General features: G+C 44.2%; 1 long non-coding RNA gene across 1 annotated transcript in view; it reads right to left on the bottom strand.

Moving 5' to 3' along the window:
- Positions 1 to 7,550: 7,550 nt before the first annotated feature.
- The window catches only part of LOC121820559 (uncharacterized), a 28,905-nt gene continuing 15,930 nt past the window's right edge, over positions 7,551 to 20,525 (bottom strand). Inside the window, exons 4-5 of the long non-coding RNA XR_006061099.2 lie at positions 19,584 to 19,676; positions 7,551 to 8,881 (exon numbers count right to left, since the gene is read on the bottom strand). This is a non-coding gene — a long non-coding RNA (uncharacterized LOC121820559). The remainder of the gene's footprint in view (positions 8,882 to 19,583; positions 19,677 to 20,525) is intronic.

Here is a 20,525-nt window from a genome sequence, read left to right as displayed (position 1 = left end):
CATGGAGTTGCAGAGTCGAACACGATTTAGCAGCTAAACAATAATATGCCTCAGCAAAGTTGATTTGTTCTACACTAATTTATATTCCAAAATTTTAAGAGAGGAATTCTTACTGGCTCAGTTTGTGTCAGTTATCCACTCTGAGACCTATCTGTCAAGGCTGGAGGGCCCCTGTAAGAGACACAGATTGGAACAGATTCCCAGTTCACAACAATCTCCCTTCTCCAAAAATAGCCCTGAGACCCAGGAGCAGACCCGAGTGGTGGGTTGTGGGATGCAGCCTCCCTGCGACAGCTGTCTGGTGCAGGGTGGACACGTGACACAGATCAGGTTAGACCTCCCCCAGGAGTTTTCAGATGGCAGCTTAGGAGAGAGAAGCAGCACCGGGCTGGCAGTGACCTCCTCCTTGAGGCCCAGGTGCTGCTAGCAAACAGGCCTGTTGCTGTAGAAAACAAAGTCAGCATGTGGAAAGGTGCAAGACAGAGCCAAGGGCTGGTAGACAGGATTTCCCTGCAGTCAGATGGGTGCGGAATAGGTGGTGGTTTAGTCACTAAGTCATGTCCCTTGTGACCCCATGACTGTAGCCCGCCAGGCTCCTCTGTCCTTAGAATTTTCCAAGCAAGAATACTGGAGTAGGTTGCCATTCCCTTCTCCAGGAGATCTTCCCAACCCAGGGATCGAACCCAGGTCTCCTGCACTGCAGGCAGATTCTTCACCAACTGAGCTACCAGGGAAGTCCACGGAATAGGAGGTGATCATTTCGATCAACAAAATCTCAATGTACCAAGTCAGCCTTCCATTAACTTTCCTCTTCTGAGACTAGAGAAAATTCCAGGCATGAGGCTTGATCTGAGTAGTTTGGCAGAATTTCCAGAAGCAAGTATATACAGGTGTAAAAGGGGAGCCTCCACAGCCAGAGGAGCAAATGTAGGCCTGCAGTCTAAATAGTCAGTGTGCAACTGGACATAGGAAGGAGTTCACTTGTGCTTTCCATGCCTGTTTATTGAGCTCCTGCTGTGTCCCCAGAACTGTTCTAGGTGCTGGCATTACAGCAGTGGATGAAGTAGATGAGGGCCCTGCTGTCATGAAGCTCTCATTGTTCTAGAGGGAGGAAGGCAATAAATAAAGAAGAAACAGACACACGGACATTCTAAATAGTGACACAGTTGATGAAAACACAAACGTGAAGAGGTGGCAGAAAGTGGCTTCAGCAGAGAGATAGCCATTTTAGACAGAGGGATCAGGAGAGGCTTTGCAATGAAGATAGCATGTGAGTGGACAGAAGGAAGATCCCCAGCAGCTGGACCCGTTTCCACAAATGCTTGGAGGAGCTCAAAGTGTTTGAGAAAGTCCACAGGGGTGGAGTGAAACCAGCAGGAGAGCAGAAGCAGGGGATGTCAGAAGCAGGGAGGGGCCAGACCACGCAGGGGAGGGGTTTGGTCTTTGCTAAGGATGACGGGAGGACATTGGAATAGTAAGAGGTTTCCATTTGTAAAAGTTCCCACCGACTATTCTGCTGAACACAGAATGTTGTTGTTGCTGTTCAGTAACTTAGTTGTGTCTGACTCTTTGTGACCCCATGGCCTGCAGCACACCAGACTTCCCTGGCCTTCACCATCTCCCTGAGCTTGCTCAAACTCATGTCCATTGAGTCCATGATGCCACCCAACCATCTTATCCTCTGTCGTCCCCTTCTCCTCCTGCCTTCAATCTTTCCCAACCTCAGGGTCTTTTCTAATGAGTCAGTTCTTCACATCAGGTAGTCAAAGTATTGGAGTTTCAGCTTCAGCATCAGTCCTTTCAATGAATATTCAGGACTGATTTCCTTTAGGATGGACTGGTTTGATCTCCTTGCAGTCCAAGGGACTCTCAGGAGTCTTCTGCAACACCACAGTTCAGAAGCGTCAATTCTTCGGCGCTCAGCTTTCTTCATGGTCCATCCCTCATATCCATACATGACTACTGGAAAAACCATCGATTTGACTATATGGGCCTTTGTTGGCAAAGTAATGTCTCTGCTTTTTAATCTGCTGTCTAGGTTTGTCACAGCTTTTCTCCCAAGGAATAAGCATCTTTTAATTTCATGGCTGCAGTCATCATCTGCAGAGAATTTGGAGCCCAAGAAAATAAAGTCTGTCACTGTTTCCATTGCTTCCCCGTCTATTTGTCAGGGAATGATGGGACTGGATGCCATGATCTTCGTTTTTTGAATGTTGAGTTTTAACCAGCTTTTTTCACTCCCTTCTTTCGCCGTTATCAAGAAGCTCTTTAATTCTTGTTTGTTTTCTACCATAAGGGTGGTGTCATCTGCATATCTGAAGTTATTGATATTCTCCCAGCAATTTTTTTTCCAGCTTAAGGTTTATCCAGCCCAGCATTTCACATGATGTACTCTGCATACAAGTTAAATAAACAGGATGACAACATACAGCCTTGAGGTACTCCTTTCCCAATTTTGAACCAGTCCATTGTCCCATGTCTGGTTCTAACCTTTGCTTTTTGACCTGCATACAGGTTTCTCAGGAGGCAGGTGAGTTGGTCTGGTATTCCCAGCTCTTTAAGAAGTTTCCATCTCTTTAAGCACCAGTTTTTTGCACAGAATGTGGGAAAGCAAAAATGGCAGCAGGAAGACCAGGTAATAGATCACTACAGTAAGTCCTGTTGGACATGAGTAGACAAGTAGAGATTTGGGATATGCATGACATCAGGAGTTGAAAAACGTAACCAAGTGTTGGGCAAGAGTTTAAACATGCAGACTTTGAACAAAGCAAGGTCCCATGACACATAAGAGCCAACTTAAAGCAAAATAAAAGGTAGATTAAGACAAAAGGTAGACCGCCCAGCAGGCTTGGGGTGTCTGAGCCATACTGCTGCCCTCAGTGCCCAGAGGCCCACGTGAGGCTCTGCCACTGAAGTGGAGGAAACTCTTTTCCATTTTTTGTCATGTGTCAATGTCACCCAGACATCATAACAATTAGGTTTGTGCCCTAATGTTCCAGATGTCTTAGGGATGACAGCTCTTTCAGCATCTTTGAAGCCCTGCTCTCCCTAGAACTCAGATCAACACTGCCTTCACAAGTCTTCCTCCACTGGCACACCAAAGTTCATGCTCCTTTGCAACAATTCTATGCCAGTGGAGTCCCAAGAACAGCTCCTTCAGAGCCCCCACTCGCACTACCCCACTCCTGTAGTCAGGTCACACACGTGTAAAAAGCCCAGTGAGGGACACAGTTAGGTTCAAGCCAAGACTGCTACAAAAGTGTTATTTTAAATCTCCCTAATTAATCTCCTCTAACATGATCAAATTAAGGCCTTATTAGCAAATTTGACTTGGATAATCCAAGCTCAAAATAAGTGCTTAGCCGGCAATATCCCTAATCTGAGCTTTCTGTTGAAATTTTGAACATTTTCCTCCAGTTTTGATAAACAGAGACAAACCAAGTAATGGGAAAATAAGACACATTGTTGTCATCTCTAGGCTACACATGAGTACTGAACTAAGTTCTCAAACACCCAGACATCAGTCCTCAGAGGTCAATCTTTTCCCACCAAAGTTGACTTGTTTCATTCTTACCAGCTTCTGTGCATGCTAAGTCACTTCAGTCCTGTCTGACTCTGTACAATCCCATGGACTGTAGCCCGCCAGGCTCCTCTGGCCTTGGGATTCTCCAGGCAAGAATACTTGAGCGGGGTGCCATGCCCTCTTCTAGGGGTTCCCAACCCAGGCACAGAACCCAGACTCTTATGTCTCCTGCGTTGCCAGGCAGGCTCTTCACCACTAGCACCACCTGGGAAGAGCCACCACTAATAGAAGAATTACAGCCTCAGATTTCTCAGTTTCAACTATTAGGAATTAACTCAACTACTCTTCTAGTCAAGGGGCTGTTGATTGCTAGAATCAAAGACTTGTACCTGGAAGAAAACTAAATACAGGTTACAGGAAGAGCAGGAACCTGGCTGTTCTCTCATCGCCTTCTCTTTCTCAACCCCCTTCCCTTTCCTTGGTGTGTCCATAAAGCCTCCATTCCTCTTCCACTTTCCTCTCTGGTCGATTTCCTCGGCTTAGTCACTGTTTCCATTGCCTCATACCTTAGGCATGTACATGGCCCATTAGCGCCACCCAACCTTAATTCTTTGTAACTTGCCAGAATGCCTACCTCCACCCCCATAACCATCCTAAACCCCCTGGAGAGGAATATGATGGCCCAGCTCATATATTCAAGTCAGGCCACAAGTCAGGCCACCAACCAGACCATGAATTAGTTACCACGGGACCTGAGATGACTATATGAGTTAAGGCCAGAGGGTTTAGGATCACATGGTTTATGACATGATCACCCCAGTGCAGCTGGATCCAGGGACAGCAGTCCCCCAGAACAGGAAGTGAACTTGCAGAAATCCTAAAATGTCTTTTAGTACATCCTTCCCAGCCAGGGGCCCTGGGGCCCAGTGGTCCAGACACAATATTGGTTTCCTATGCTGCTACCCAAGTGCTCTTGCTGACAATGAAACCCAGGTCAAAGTCCTCCTGTGGGTGTCCCTCCCCAAGCATCTAGCTGATCCTGAGTCACCATCCTCCCTTTCTTCCTCATCTCAGTTAGAGAAGAGTTTCTCACACCTTGTGGGCACACTCATGAATTTGGGATTAAAATGCATATCCTTATTCAGTCATTTGGGGGAGGGTGTGGACCGGAAAAGGTCAGTTTTCATTCCAATTCCAAAGAAAGGCAATGCCAAAGAATGCTCAAACTACCACACAATTGCACTCATCTCACATGCTAGTAAAGTAATGCTCAAAATTCTCCAAGCCAGGTTTCAGTAATACATGAACCATAAACTTCCTGATGTTCAAGCTGGTTTTAGAAAAGGCAGAGGAACCAGAGATCAAATTGCCAACATCCGCTGGATCATCGAAAAAGCAAGAGCGTTCCAGAAAAACATCTATTTCTGCTTTATTGACTATGCCAAAGCCTTTGACTGTGTGGATCACAAGAAACTGTGGAAAATTCTGAAAGAGATGGGCATACCAGACCACATGACCTGCCTCTTGAGAAATCTGTATGCAGGTCAGGAAGCAACAGTTAGAGCTGGACATGGAACAACAGACTGGTTCCAAATAGGAAAAGGAGTACGTCAAGGCTGTATATTGTCACCCTGCTTATTTAACTTATATGCAGAGTACATCATGAGAAACACTGGACTGGAAGAAACAAAAGCTGGAGTCAAGATTGCTGGGAGAAATATCAATAACATATGCAGATGACACCACCCTTATGGCAGAAAGTGAAGAGGAGCTAAAAGCCTCTTGATGAAAGTGAAAGAGGAGAGTGAAAAAGTTGGCCTAAAGTTCAACATTCAGAAAATAAAGATCATGGCATCTGGTCCCATCACTTCACAGTGGAAACAGTGTCAGACTTTATTTTATGGGGCTTCAAAATCACTGCAGATGGTCATTGCAGCCATGAAATTAAAAAATGCTTACTCCTTGGAAGAAAAGTTATGACCAACCTAGATAGTATATTCAAAAACAGAGACATTACTTTGCCGACTAAGGTCTGTCTAGTCAAGGCTATGGTTTTTCCTGTGGTCCTGTATGGATGTGAGAGTTGGACTGTGAAGAAGGCAGAGTGCCGAAGAGTTGATGCTTTTGAACTGTGGTGTTGGAGAAGAGTCTTGAGAGTCCCTTGGACTGCAAGGAGATCCAACCAGTCCTTTCTGAAGGAGATCAGCCCTGAGATTTCTTTGGAAGGAATGATGCTAAAGCTGAAACTTCAGTACTTTGGCCACCTCATATGAAGGGTTGACTCATTGGAAAAGACTCTGATGCTGGGAGGGATTGGGGGCAGGAGGAGAAGGGGAGGACAGAGGATGAGATGGCTGGATGGCATCACTGACTCGATGGACGTGAGTCTGAGTGAACTCCGGGAGTTGGTGATGGACAGGGAGGCCTGGCGTGCTGTGATTCATGGGGTCGCAAAGAGTCGGACATGACTGAGCGACTGAGCGACTGAACTGAACTGAACTGTGGGGTGGAACCTGAGATTTTGCATTTTCGACAAGCTTCCAGGGGGCACCAATGCTTCTGCTCCTAGGACCTCATTTGGAGTAGCAGGGTATCATAGAACTCAACCTTTCTCCAGATTTTTAGTTCTAAATGGGTTTTGTTCTGAATTTGCTGTTTGGAAGGCCCCAGCCCTGCCATGATAGGAGAGTCTTATGCTAAACAAGCAAATTATGTGACAGCTAGAACCTGACGGTCAAGAAACTTAAAATAAATCTTTTACGTGTAGGGTGGTGGAGGAAACGATACTTCTTGGAATTCCAGAAGAGCTCGTCATCAAAGCTGCATGCAGAAGACCCCACCTCTGGGAAAGCTCCGATTAGACTCACCCTGACACTGCAGTCTCTGAGACCAACGCACTCACAGTGCTTAATGCCTAAAGGTTAAAAACCTGATCAGGTGAACAAACTGCTAAATAAGATGTGTTCCACTCTCCAATCTTAACAACTGCATCCTTGAAATGGCAATATTTGAAAATACAGGGGACATAGGTTCCATCTCTGGTCTGAAAAGATCCCACATGATGGAGATCAACTAAAGCCCGTGAGCTGCAACGACTGAACTCACTCACCACAACTACAGAAGCCCACATGCCCTAGTGCCTTAGAGCCTGCACTCCACAGCAAGAGAACCCACCATAATAAGAAGCCCACGTTCCACAATGAGAGCGTAGCCCCCACTCACCACAACTAGAGAAAGCCTGCAGGCAGCAACAAAGACCCAGAACAACCAAAAATAAATAAAATAAGTAAATAAAAGAGAATGACTTCTAAAAAATTAAAAACACATGGAAAGCTATAGTTTTATATGCCCAAAGTAATATACTATCAAAGGTTACCAAGAATAACCTAAAGGTTACCAAGCTGTTAGAGCTCATGTCTTGCAATTCATCTGATGCATCAGGGATGTTTGGGAAAGAAATAAACTGAGCATCCTTTGTAAGTTATTATATACTTATCTCGTGAAATTTATTTTTTGTACTTTGTACCTTCATTTCAACAAAATTATTACACTAATGTGACTATCAAAGTTTTTCACATAATTGTGTTCCATGGACAGTAATGATATAAAAGATTAAAAAACACCTTCTTATTATATCCCAAGTACAAAAACTTTGAATATAAGTTATCAAAAAATAAAATAAGTGTACAATAAAATGGTTACTTTTCATAAATTTTCTAAGTACTTATTTTAGTTCTAAAATACTTATTATTATTCCTTGGTGGTCCAATGGCTAAGACTCCTGATCCCAATCCTAGGGATGGGGGTTCAATTCCTGGTCAGGGAACTAGATTTCACATGCCAAAACTAAGAATTTGCATGCCACAATTAAAGATCTTACACACATACTGCTACTAAGATGTGGCACAGCCAAATAAATATTTTTTAAAAAATACTTAATGCTATCTGTTAGAATTAAAGTGTGATACAATTAAATTTCATGAATATAAAAATTTTAGATGGAAATTAAATAAAGTCAAAACACGTATTGGGCTTTGCAAATTTAATTAAATCTTATTAACTATTTTTATTTTTAAAATGATGGGGCTCAGAGGGTAAAATTTAAAGAAAAAATCTATGCTTTTCTAGAATAACATCCATGTTTGTCAAGTAGCAATATTACACTTCACATATATTCTGTATTTAGATGTATTTGAAAAGTGAATTTTTTATACTGTTTACAATAGCTAGGACATGGAAGCAATCTAGATGTCCATCAGCAGACAAGTAGATAAGAAAGTTGTGGTACATATACACAATGGAATATTACACAGCTATTAAAAAGAATGCATTTGAATCAGTTCTAATGAGGTGGATGAAACTGTAGTTTATTATACAGAGTGAAGTAAGTAAGAAAGAAAAATACCAATACAGTATATTAATGCATATATGTGGAATTTAGAAAGATGGTAACAATTACTCTATATGTGAGACAGCAAAAGAGACACAGATGTAAAGAACAGACTTTTAGACCCTGTGGGAGAAGTTGAGGGTGGGATGATTTAAGAGAATAGCTCTGAAACATGTATATTACCATATATGAAATAGACTACCAGTCCAGGTTTGATGCATGAGACAGGGTGCTCAGGGACGGTGCACTGGGATGACCCTGAGGGGTGGGATGGGGAGGGAGGTGGGAGGGGGGTTCAGGATGGGGAACACATGTACACCCATGGCTGATTCATGTCAATGAATGGCAAAAACCACTGCAATAGTATAAAGTAATTCACTTCCAATTGAAATAAGTTAATTAATTTTTTAAAATGCCTTTCATCCAGCACATACAACTGTTTTGAATCCTGTGCTGTTTGGCTAATTTGTGAGTACCTCTAGGACCCCAAATTAGAACACAAGAGAAACAGAAGGTAGAACTCAGCACTTCTGAGAAATAACTGATTAAGTAACAATCTGTTGCTACCTGAGAGGAAGAATTTGACAACTCAATCAGCTTGGCCTTTCTCTTCCCTAAATTGTCTCCTGCACACTAGGAAGCATCCCTCTTTACTGTCTGTTCTTGACCAGCTCACATACTTCAAGACATTGTTCTTAGTCACGTTTTGTGTTGAGAACAAAGGACAAAAGCGAGAAACACTGAGGCATAACCAGAGTTGGTGGCTGTTAGAATTACAGGCTGCTCTCTGCCACCCTGCCTGGAAAACCCCATGGATGGAGGAGCCTGGTAGGCTGCAGTCCATGGGGTTGCAGAGAGTCGGACAGGACTGAGCGACTTCACTTCACTTTCACTCTGCCACCCTGAGCTCCAGATCCTGCGTGCTGGTCCACTTCTGTTGTTCCGGTGATTCATATCATCAGGAAAGTCTGGAGAAAATGATCAGAAAGAGTAACAATATTTAACAGAGGACTTTTTACATGGGTTTTCCAGGCGGCTCAGTGGTAAAGAACTGGCCTTCCAATGCAGGAGACATAGGAGACATGGGTTCCTATCCCTGGGTCCAGAAGATCCACTGAAGAAGGGAAAACAGCAACCCACTCCAGTAGTCTTGCCTGGAAAATCCCACAGACAGAGGAGCCTAGTAGGCTATAGTCCGTGGGGCCACAAAGAATCAGACATGACTGAGCACAGGGTTCATACTCTACATAGCAGCTCAAACAACTGGAAGTTGCAAAATTTATTGATGATTTTGCTAAAGAAGTTATGATGAATGTTATTGTAAGACCACTTTAATTTTTTGTGTGTACAGAATTTATTTCCCTTATATTTTCATATTTTTTTACATCTCAGTTATAGCTTTAAATGTTTAAAGTATGTTTATTAGTATTATTTAAAATGATGCTGTTCAATTATTAAGATTCTAAAATATGGCAGAACACAGATTTCTTATATATGCAACAGGCTGGGGAAACATGACCTAATAGAATAGAAACTTTGCAATCACACCCATTTAGACCAATTTTGCCACTAATCCCAGAGTGACATGCTTCTCTTTTGATGGCCTTTTTGCTAGAGGCAGCTCAGCTCTTTTGTTATTTGATACACACACACACACATACCTAGTTCTCCAAATTGAGTAACAACAGGAAGCAGAAGTCACAATGTCAACTCTGGCTTTACAAATTCACATAAAGACATGAGAAAATGTGTGCTGTGGATAATAATGTCAGAACAGGTGGGGCCAGTCAGAAACTGAGGTGTGTAAATGTTCGGCAACAGTATTAGAGATGACCGTCCAGGGAAACACTAAGAAAGTTTCTTTAGATTATTCCCAAACTCACTCTGGTGTCGACAGAATTCCGGAACTCCGCTTGTGACTTAATTTAGGTGTATAGCCATGTGGGACACTCTGTCATGGACTTTGTGTGATGTGTAGCCCTTGGCTTACCAAATGGAAACTCATCTTTTATCTGTCTACCAATGCCATCTCCAAATGTCACTTCATTTATGTTTACTGGGAGTTTTTCTTTTTCTTTTTTCCCCTGGATTTTGGTTACCAAACAGAAAATGTCCAAGTTCAAAACACCAGCTTCCTGCAAAGCTGTCCCCAGATCAATGTTCTGGCTGCAGTGTATTTCATCTAAAAGGTGCCTGCTGTTTCTTCCTGTCCTTAGATTGTTTTGTTTGTTAGAGTCTGGTGTTCCCAGGGGATCTAGGAGCTGGTGGGAACAAAAGCAAACAAGATGCCTTTACAAACATTCCCTGTTCTTTTGACCTTCGAGGGACCCGCTAGGAAATGGAAAGGCTTGCTCTGCTTCCTGAGAAAACTAACAAAAGGAATTTTCAGCTGGGTATTATTTTTGGGAAGTGTTCAGATTTCTCTAAGCTGATTTTTTCCCTCTAACAGAACATGAGTAAAGAAATCCAAAGATTATCTTGAAAATAGAGGCAATGATATCCTGTCTCCCTGTGTGCTATAGCAATTAGATTATGATAATATTTATTTGAGTAGGCCTTTTCTGCAGACACGGTCAAAACTCAAAATGTTGAGAGTATCTGATTTAAACTTAAAGGGCTTTGCTATGAATTAGAGGGAAAAAAAAGAAATTTCTAGATCTTTTGGGCAAGATGGTGACCTTGAAGGCCAACATCTAATTCCATACCATCTCAAAGAAAGAGATGAAACATAAGTAACAGAGTGTCACTATTACAACCAGAAAAGGACATCACTGAAGATTTTCTACTGGACCATAGCAAATAGTCTGCAATGAAGGAAAAACAACTTGACTTTTACTCTCCTTCCCCACGGGAAGCAGAGTCCTTGAATAATTGGTGATTCTGGATCCCACTGACTCTTCTAATTAGAAAGGACAGAAAATTAAAGGTAAAAATTGGCCCCAAGTCATCACTCCACTTGTAATCCCTTTTCCCTTTAAAAAACAGTTGTGCATGAAGTCCAAGGTGACAAGTGACTACCGCCATAAAGAAGGTGGGGGGGTCTGCCCCCCTGAGTTGGTGGCCACAACAACAAGCTAGACTCTACCTGGGACCTGGGGCCCCCAGGGTAGTTACAGAGTCATCAGAGAGAGCTGGCCCAAGTGCATCATCAAATATCTAGGATGACAATATCTGCCCATCAGTCTACAGCCCTGGAGCCCCTTTCTTCTACCCTTAGGCTGAAGATCAAAGAGGCTTTCAAATTAAGAAGAGTCTCAATGCTGCATCTGGGAGGGGTGGGGAGGATGAGAGAGACCGCTCGAGTGCGCGAGCGCATGATGGGATCCCAAGAGGATCACGTGACCCATTTCAGGGCCTTATAGAATGTTTAGATAAATCTCTCAATTTTCAAAGGTTGAAAGGTAGGAAAAAACCAACATGGAAACTATGAAAACCTCTTATAACACAACGGGAAGGAACATAGCACTCAAGAAGAAAACCACGCTATTGAGTAAGGTGAAGTGTAGAGTACTGAGGAGAACGAAATATTCCTTTTTGAGCTCAGTACATAATTTCTCACAGGGAATGAAAGGTATTTGAGAACATATCTTGCAGAGCATGACTGGCTTTGAAGAGGAAGCCTCCTAGGCATAGCCAAGATGGTCTGGTGAACAAAAAGATGGAGAGATAAGGAAATGAACCAGAAGTGGGAGGGGTTGGGGAAGATCAGAAGGGGCATGATGTGGGGAGAGCCTGAGGAGAAGAGCTAGAAGTTCAGCAATCTCGAGGAGGAAATAGGCACCAAGCAGAGAAAAGAAATCTGGAGGGAAGTTTACATGACAACTCCATTTGTGTCCAGACGTTGCAGTCACGGGTATCCTGACCCAGTAAGCAATGGGCATGGGAAGAGCCGACCCTCTGAAGCTGGGAAAGATTGAGGGCGAAAGGAAAAGATGGCAGTAGAGGATGAGATGGTTAGATAGCATCACCGACTCAATGGACATGAATCTGAGCAAACTCCAAGAGAGACAGTGGAGGACAGAGGAGCCTGGCATGCTGCAGCCCATGGGTCACAAAGAGTCCGATGTGACTCAGAGACTGAATAGCAACAATTGGGCAAAAGAAAATTCTAAACTAGTCTCCCTAGTACTATACAGTCCAATATGGTAGCCATTAACCACCTGTGGCTATTTCCATTTAAATTAAGTAAAATTTAATACAATTGAAAATTCAATGCCTCAGTCACACCGGCCACATTTCAGGGGCTCAGTAGCCACCTGTGGCCAGTGGCTTCTATGTCAATGACTTAGATATAAAGCATTTCTAGATCACAGAAAATTCTACTGAAATAGCCATGGTCTAGAAAAATCCCTTATGCTTTCTCACCTAATAGAAATTAAAACGAAGGAAGCTATCTCTTAGGGTAACTATGTTAGCCATGTGCAGAGATTATAAACATTCCTCTTCCTGGTGGGACACAGGGAAATTCTTTTGCCATAAACTTTCTGTACTTAGTTGACTTTGGATACTTAGGGTTTTTGTCTTTTTTTTAATCAGAATTTTCTTTAGGAAGGAAGACTAGAATTTTTTTTTTTTAATCTTCTATCTGACTGAGTCAGATAGGATTCTTTGCCAAGATTCTTTGAGACTTCTATTTTTTGTTTTTTCTGCCCCTCTTGAGGGCATTCGGGATCTTAGTTGCGGCATGCAAGCTCTTTAGTTTAGCATGTGGGATCTAGTTCCCTGACCAGGGATTGAACCTGGGCCCCCTGCATTGGAAGTGTGGAGTCTTAGCTGCTGGAGGACAAGGCAAGTCCAGTAATTCCAATGTTTAATCCAGTCTATTTAACCCAATCTATTCGAAGATCCTAGGAGTTGACTTGGTGGGCTTGCTTTCTGTGTCATCACGGATCACAGTATTTTCTCAGGCACCTTGCCTACTAGTTACTTTTCCAGGATGCCAACGAGTTTGTTTCTTGTTTATCAGATATAGTGTTTAATCTGTGCTCCCCTGGTGGCTCAGAGGGTAAAGAATCTGCCTGCAATTCAGGAGACCTAGGTTCAGTCCCTGAGTTAGGAAGAGCCCCTGGAGAAGGGAATGGCTACCTATTTCAGTGTTTAATCTATCAGCTTGACAAAGATCGTAGTGCTGTTAGCACACATTGTAGGTTGATGTTGGAAGGAACTACAAATTGTTACAGCCTCTGTGAAGAGTGATACAGTAATCTCTAGCAAAACTGCCAATGCGCCTGCTCTTTGACTCAGCAATTCCTCATGAATTTTCCTTGCAGGTATATTCATAGAGCATAAAATGATTGATGCACCAGGTTATTCATTGCCATACGATTTAAAAGCCTGGAAACAACCTCAATATCCATGAGTAGGGGCTTGCTTAACTAGGGTTTGCTATCTGTATCTTAGAATATTATGAAACCATGCAAAAGGATGAAAAAGTAAACTTCCCTGGTGGTCCAGTGGTTAAGAATCTGCCTTGCAATGCAGGGGACACAGGTTTGAACCCTGGTCCAGGAGAACTCCACATACCTCAGGGCGACTCAGCCCATGCACCACGACTACTGAAGCCCACACATCCTAGAGCTGGTGCTCTGCAATAGAAGCTTCTGCAATGAGACGCCTACACACGGAAACTAGAGAGTAGCCCCAGCTCTCCCCAACTAGAGAAAAGCCCGAGCCACAGCAAAGACCTGGCCCAGCCACGGATAAATAAAATAATAATAAAAAACAGGATGGAAACTCTATGTAGCAGGTGGGAACAATTTCCAAGATTTATTGTTGGGTGAAAAATAACCTCCCATTTTAACAAAGAGGATGAAGTAAGGGAAGAATATGTGTGATTTCAAAATATGTAGAGAGGGTCTCTGGAAGTGAAAGGAAGTGAGGGACTGCTGGGTTGGGAAGTGGGGGAAGGAGACTTTACTGGCCAAATAGACTACATGTCCTAGGGTACCATTTGAGTGCTGTACCACGTGGACCAATTGTCTGTTAAAAATATAAATTTAACACAAGTTGTTCCCCCTCCCCCCCCCCACCCCCCGCCTCAAAGGGCTACTTCATCTTTCATCTTTCTTTCATAATTTTTGTTAACTGATGAATCTGAATTTAGAACTAGAAAAAAGGCTTGCATGTCTGGTAACATGGCAGACTAGCTAACTACTGATTCTCCCACAATTAGGATATCCCAATTAGGATAATTCTCCTAATTATTACAGTGAAACAGGAACAATATCATCTTGAATATATCTGTGAGCTGGCAGAAAGTTAGAAATCCTCAGGCTAGACGCAAAGAACACTGAAGGCAGCTTGGACCCTTAGGGCTTGCCAAGAGGCTCTGGGGTCTGCAGAATGTGAGGATTTTAATAGGAGAGTCCCTCACAAATACAAAATCCCAAAGGTCCATACCATCAAGGTAAGATGAATTAAAAATGCCACCACACCCCCAGCAGTCTACAGGCAAATAGCCTATGTTAAATCTTGGCATGGAGAATAGTGAGGAACTCCTCTTAACCCTGCCCCTGAGAACACTTAGGGTTTTCCAGGTGGCACTAGTGGTAAAGGTGTGAGTCCCTCAGTCTTGTCTGACTCTTTGCCACCCCATGGGTTGTAGACTGCCAGGTTCCTCTGTCCAAAGAACCCACCTGCCAATGCAGGGGACATGGGTTTGATCCTTGGGTCAGGAAGATCCCCTGAAGGAGGGCATGGCAACCCACTCCTGTATTCTTGCCTGGAGAATCCCATGAGCAGAAGAGCCTGTCGGTCTTACAGTCCATAGAGTTGCAAAGAATCAGACACAGCTGAAGCAACTTAGCACGCATGCATGCACAAGAAATCTTAAACCCAAGCTGGTTCTCACAAACAATTGCAGCCTGAACTTCAAAACCTCAAGCTGAGGATATTCAGTTGTCCTTGCCAGACCGTGTTCGCCAGAGCCTGATAGAAACAAATACAGATTCTTTCTGAAAGAATCCACATTCGGGAATTTCCTAGTGGCCTAGAGGCTAGGATTCCAGGCTTTTAGTGTGGTGGCCTTGGTTCAATCCCTCACCGGGGAATTGAGATCCCACCGATAACGTGTCAAAAAAAAGAAAAGAAAAGAAAAGCACCCACGTCAATCTTTGGACTCAAAAAATTTCTGCAGATAAATTAGAAGAAAATTGAGAAGATCAATAAACACATAAGGAAACAAGACATCAGAAACAAGACATCATTACAGGATACAAATGCAGAATCAGACTTGCAAAAACAACTGATGTTGACCCAGTCGGAGCTGGGACATTCAAGAAATAAAAGGGACAGTTAAAACTCTGAGTAAAGAGCAAGGGCTATTGAAAAAGAGCCAAATAGAACTTGCAGTAGTAAAACAATTTTACTTTATGCAGATAACCATCAATGCGAATGTGGGACTTCCCTGGTGGTCCAGTGACTAAGACTCTGAACTCCCCATGCAGGCATCCCAGGTTCGATCCCTGGTCAGGGAAATAGATCCCACATACCACAACTAAAAAGATCCTGCATGCTGCAGTTAAGAGCAGCCACACACACACAAAAAGAAAAAAAATCCCAAGGTCTGTCCTCCTCAGAAAGCCTATAAACATATGCAGCGCCCACCAGAGACCTGTATGTGGCAAGTATTGATTGTTGCTTACCCAGAAGACCTCAGCGTTAATGAGGTTATCAGGTGGTGGTAGCTTCAGGGGAGGCTGGCTTCCTCTCAAGCCCCAGAGGTGGAATGCTGATTGTCCAGAATCTAAGCAAATCATAGTCGTCTGTTCCCTTTGCCTGCCCTATGGGCATATGAAGCCATGCCAGGCGTGAAGATGTGAGAGGAAGCCTGCTGAGGACTTTGGGGAAGTTCTTTGCTCCTGAAGAGAGGTGAATGGCAAGAATTAGCCTTTTTCTGACTCTAGTCGTGATGTCTGTAGTGTGAAGCGCGGAGCCGCACACCCATATTAGGACCATAAGGGGAGCTGACCTTTGACATTGATGGGGGAGAGGCCAGTACCTTGAAGATGAGTGGCAAGAGCTGAGGTCCTTGATGACCCAATTTTGCTGTTAAGTTCACCAATTCTGACACCACCTAACCTCCAAAATCCTTCTTCTGTGAATATACTTTTCGTTATTGTTTAAGCCATTTTGAGTTGAGCTTTGAGTGACTTACAGCAGAGAGCTTCTGGACCAACACATCAGACTCTGAAGCTGCAACACACACCTAGGGCAGCAGGTCGAATTCAGAAATGGGCAGCAGGGGCTCAGTTCCCGACCAGCTGGCAGTTCGCCTGGAACTTCTGGAAAACTGTGATAGGCCACCTACTAGCTTACAGAGGACAGGGTCCGGGGGCAATGGGATATGTTTTGGCACTCAGGACTGAAGGGGAGTACCTGTTTTATACCAAGAGTTAAGCTTTGACGTCACTGATTTAGTTACTCATTACAAGTCTGTAGACACTAGGCAAGATGGAAGGACAAACAGAAGCGTAGAACAAGCACCGTGTGTCTTCTGAGTTCCCTCCCTCCCACCCTCACCAACCCCCTTTTTGGTGCCACAGCCACCCCTCTCTTCATTTACAGTCCCTCTCCCTGACTTTTTGACAGGAGGTAGAATGATGCTCCTTCTAAAGGTTTGTGCATGGGCTGGATCCAGTCCAGTGTGTACCTTCAGAATTAAGGAATAAGGCTGGACTCTTAGACAGCCCCACCTTGCTATGGGAGTGAACTCTCTTCCCTAGCCCTGTCCTTTTGCTCAGCACATCCACTCTGAACCTAAAGATGGGCCGGAATCAGATGCCCTTATAGGAATTCATGGATTCACCTCCCACAGCCATTCATTCTAGAGGCATGGGAGGAGGTTACTCTGCTCTGTTATGCCTCTACGATCTTGCACATACTATTAACTCTTCTATGACCTGATAGGCTCATACTTATTCTTCAAGATCAACCTAAACATCATCTCCTCCACAAAGCTACCATAATTCCAGTCTCCCTTCTCACCGGTGCCCCTTGTTTCTGTTTTGTTTAGTTTTGGTGATTTTTGGCTGCTCTGGGTCTTCGGTGCAGTGCAAGGTCTTCTCATTGTGGAGGCTTCTTCTGTTGCAGGGCTACCTTCAATAAAGTAGTGATTCATGCTACAATATAGGTGACCCTTGAAGACCTCATAAAACTGCATATTACAGGATTCCATTTATATGAAATGTTCAGAATAGGCAAATTCATGAAGACAGGAAGCAGATTAGCGGTTGCCTGGGACTCCAGGAAGTAGATGCCTAGGAAGAGGAGGTAGTGACTGCTGATGGGCATGGTGTTTCTTCTTAGGATGATGACAGTAATCTAAAACGATGACATTGGTCGCACAGTTCTTTTTCTTGGCCATGTTTTTCAGCTTGTGGGATCTTAATTCCCTGACCAGGAATTGAGCCCAGGTCCTTGGCAGTGAAAGCATGAAGTCCTAACCACTGGACCACCAGGGAATTCCCTACGACTCTTGAATATAGAAAACCCATTGAGCTGCACACTGTAAATGGGTGAATTGCAGGGTATACTAATTATATGTCAGTAAAGCTGTTTTATTTATTAGGTGGATAGGTAGACCAACCCCACACAGAGGCAGCAGAAAGCCTTCTCTGCTCGCATGGCGGGGATTTCTCTGCTGTTTGCCTTTAGTCTGTTTATCTCCCTGTTGCCTGGAATCCACCCAGCCAGCAAACTCGTGTTTGCTCTGTGGTAACATCCCTCGGGTGTGCCAGGCCTGGGGCCTGCCTTTTCTCTGCAGTCCTTGCCAACTAGGTCAGTGTCGGGGAAGGCAAGCAGCCCAGGCTGGCCCTGCGGCGAATGCGTGACAACACGAGGGCGTGAGAAGCAGTCCGAGAGCCCCTGCACAGAGCAGGTTCCCCTGGAGAGCACGCTGGAGTCCTTGCTTCTGGTCAGAGCTGCCTGTTGTTGAGTCAGGAGGTGAAGCCAGATACCAGTGTGGGACTGGAAAGAGGAAAGCCCTTCCCCAGGGCAGGGACAGATTCTGGAGAGGCATTATGGTGAAAAGGAAGGGAACAAACACGACCCAGCACGGCCTACTGAAGACTCTGTGCTATTTGCTTTACCTAAGTCGAGTCTGACCCTTGAGACCCCATGGACTGTGGCCTGCCAGGCTCTTCCGTCCATAGGCTTCTCCTGGCAAGAATACTGGCGTGGGTTGCCATTTCCTTCTCCAGGGGATCTTCACAACCCAGGAATTGAACCCAGGTCTCCCGCGTTGCAGGCAGATTCTTTTACCTACTGTGCTATGAGGGAAGCCCCATTTGCTTCAGTCGTGTCCGACTCTGTGTGACCCCATAGACAGCAGCCCACCAGGCTCCACCATCCCTGGGATTCTCCAGGCAAGAACACTGGAGTGGGTTGCCGTTTCCTTCTCCAATGCATGAAAGTGAAAAGTGAAGTTGCTTAGTCGTGTCCGACTCTTAGCGACCCCATGGACTGCAGCCTACCAGGCTCCTCTGTCCATGGGATTCTCCAGGCAAGAGTACTACTGATCTCTAATTCTTCCAATTACCTTGTGAGGGGTGAAGGGGGGACTTTTTTTTAATTCCTGTTTTACAAATGATGGGACTCAAGTTCAGAGAGGTTAGGTAACTTGTCTAAAGTTGTATGACTAGAAGTATGTAAGCCAGCTTCTACTCTTAAGAAAAAGAAAATTCCAACCAGTTATACACCCCACAATAGTGGACTGATTTAATTAATTATGCTTCATTCATACAGTGGGACACTCTAGAGACGCTAAAAAGAAATAAGCATGCATTAAATACTCATACGGAATGATCATCATGATGTATTTATCTTCATTTATCTATTTGGCTGCACTGGGTCTCAGGTGCAGCCCTCAGGATCTTTTGCTGCAGTGCCTGGCCCACATGGCGTTAGTGATAAAGAACCCACCTGCCAATGCAGCTGCTGTTGCTAAGTCGCTTCAGTCGTGTCCAACTTTGTGCGATCCCATAGACAGCAGCCCACCAGGCTCCTCTGTCCCTGAGATTCTCCAGGCAAGATTACTGGAGTGGGTTGCCATTTCCTTCTCCAATGCACGTATGCATGCTAAGTCGCTTCAGTAGTGTCCAACTCTGTGCGACCCTATGGACAGCAGCCCCAGGCTCCTCTGTACACAGGATTCTCTACACAAAAATACTAGAGTGGCTGCCTTTTCCTTCTCCACTGCCAAGGCAGAAGACATGAGAGACACAGGTTCGATCCCTGGGTCTGGAAGATCCCCTGGAGGAGGGTACGGCAACCCACTCCAGTGCTCTTGCCCTGAGAATCTCATGGACAGAGGAGCCCCACAGGCAGGCTACATTCCATAGGGTCACAAAGAGTTGGACACGCCAGAAGCAACTTCACACACACACACACACGGGCTCTCTACTTGCGGCACGCAGGCTTAGTTTCTCTGAGGTATGTGGGATCTTAATTCCTGACCCAAGATCAAATCCACGTCCCCTGCATTGCAAGGCAGATTCTTAACCACTGGACCACCAGGGAAGTCCCATAAAGCTTTTGTTTTTGTTTTTATTCTTCTAGTAATATTTTAGTTTGTCTCTGTAAGAAGATAAAATCTCTTGTAATCCATCAATTCTACTTAATTGGATGTATCTCAATTTTCCTAAAGCATGGTACAGCCTCGACAAAACACACCTGTGGGCAGGATTCAGTCCACCTCCAGTGTCAACCAGGATGCTGCCAGGATGAGCTCCAGTTGGGAAAACCCTGAGGGGGAGCAGAAAGGTCCTGAAAAGATCAACAATTGAACATTAAGTTCAAATGAGTTTACAAGGCAACTGCAATCTAATTAGGTTTGTCTGGTGTCTGGTATTGACCTGGAGTGTTAGGTATTTTGGTGTCTTGTCTAATTAGACAGATATTTAACCAAGCATGTAAATGCGCTTTTTTTTTTTTTTTCAACCATAAAGACTGTTTCTTGATTGGGAAAATATCTGGTAAGTACAGTAATACGATTTCTGTGTAGGTAAGCAATTTCCTCTATACTAAGCCCAGGAAGATGAGAATACCCAGGAACACTGTACTATTCACGGGGCATACTGATTGGATGTTAAGCTTCTTTTAGCATCATAGTAATTTGGTCTCCAGCAAAGGCATAAAAAGAGTTTTCAATGAAATGACTGGGGACTTCCTTGGCAATCGAGTGGTTAAGACTCTGCATTTCCTACATAGGGGGCATTCCCTACATTCCCGGTTGGGGGAATTAAGATCCCACAAACACAATGGGCCCACAGGTGGGAGACCAAGTGCTTGAAATGTTTCAAAAGTTACTTTTTACGTTTCTTTCCATAGTCAGTAGAATGGATCTTCCCAAAGGCAACTGTTTCTAAAAGAAAATTTTAATAAAGAATACAAAATAATACATATAAATTATCAACTGAACTGTGTAAATATTTTATTTTGCTGTTTCACACAAGCAAAACAACCTAGGAAGCAGGGCTTCCTAGTGCTGGCTTGTCATTTTATAGAGGTTCCTTGGCAGCCCATGGTCTACAATTCCAGGGGTCCTGAGCAGGCCTGAAGGAGCAGATGAAGGGGAGATGGGGAGCAAGGGCACACTTGGGGAGATCCATCCTG

This window comes from Ovis aries, chromosome 11 (assembly GCF_016772045.2).
Source record: "Ovis aries strain OAR_USU_Benz2616 breed Rambouillet chromosome 11, ARS-UI_Ramb_v3.0, whole genome shotgun sequence".
NCBI lineage: Eukaryota > Metazoa > Chordata > Mammalia > Artiodactyla > Bovidae > Ovis > Ovis aries.
The sequence above is the reverse complement of the archived record's forward strand: the minus strand, read 5'-3'. Positions and strand labels throughout refer to the sequence as shown.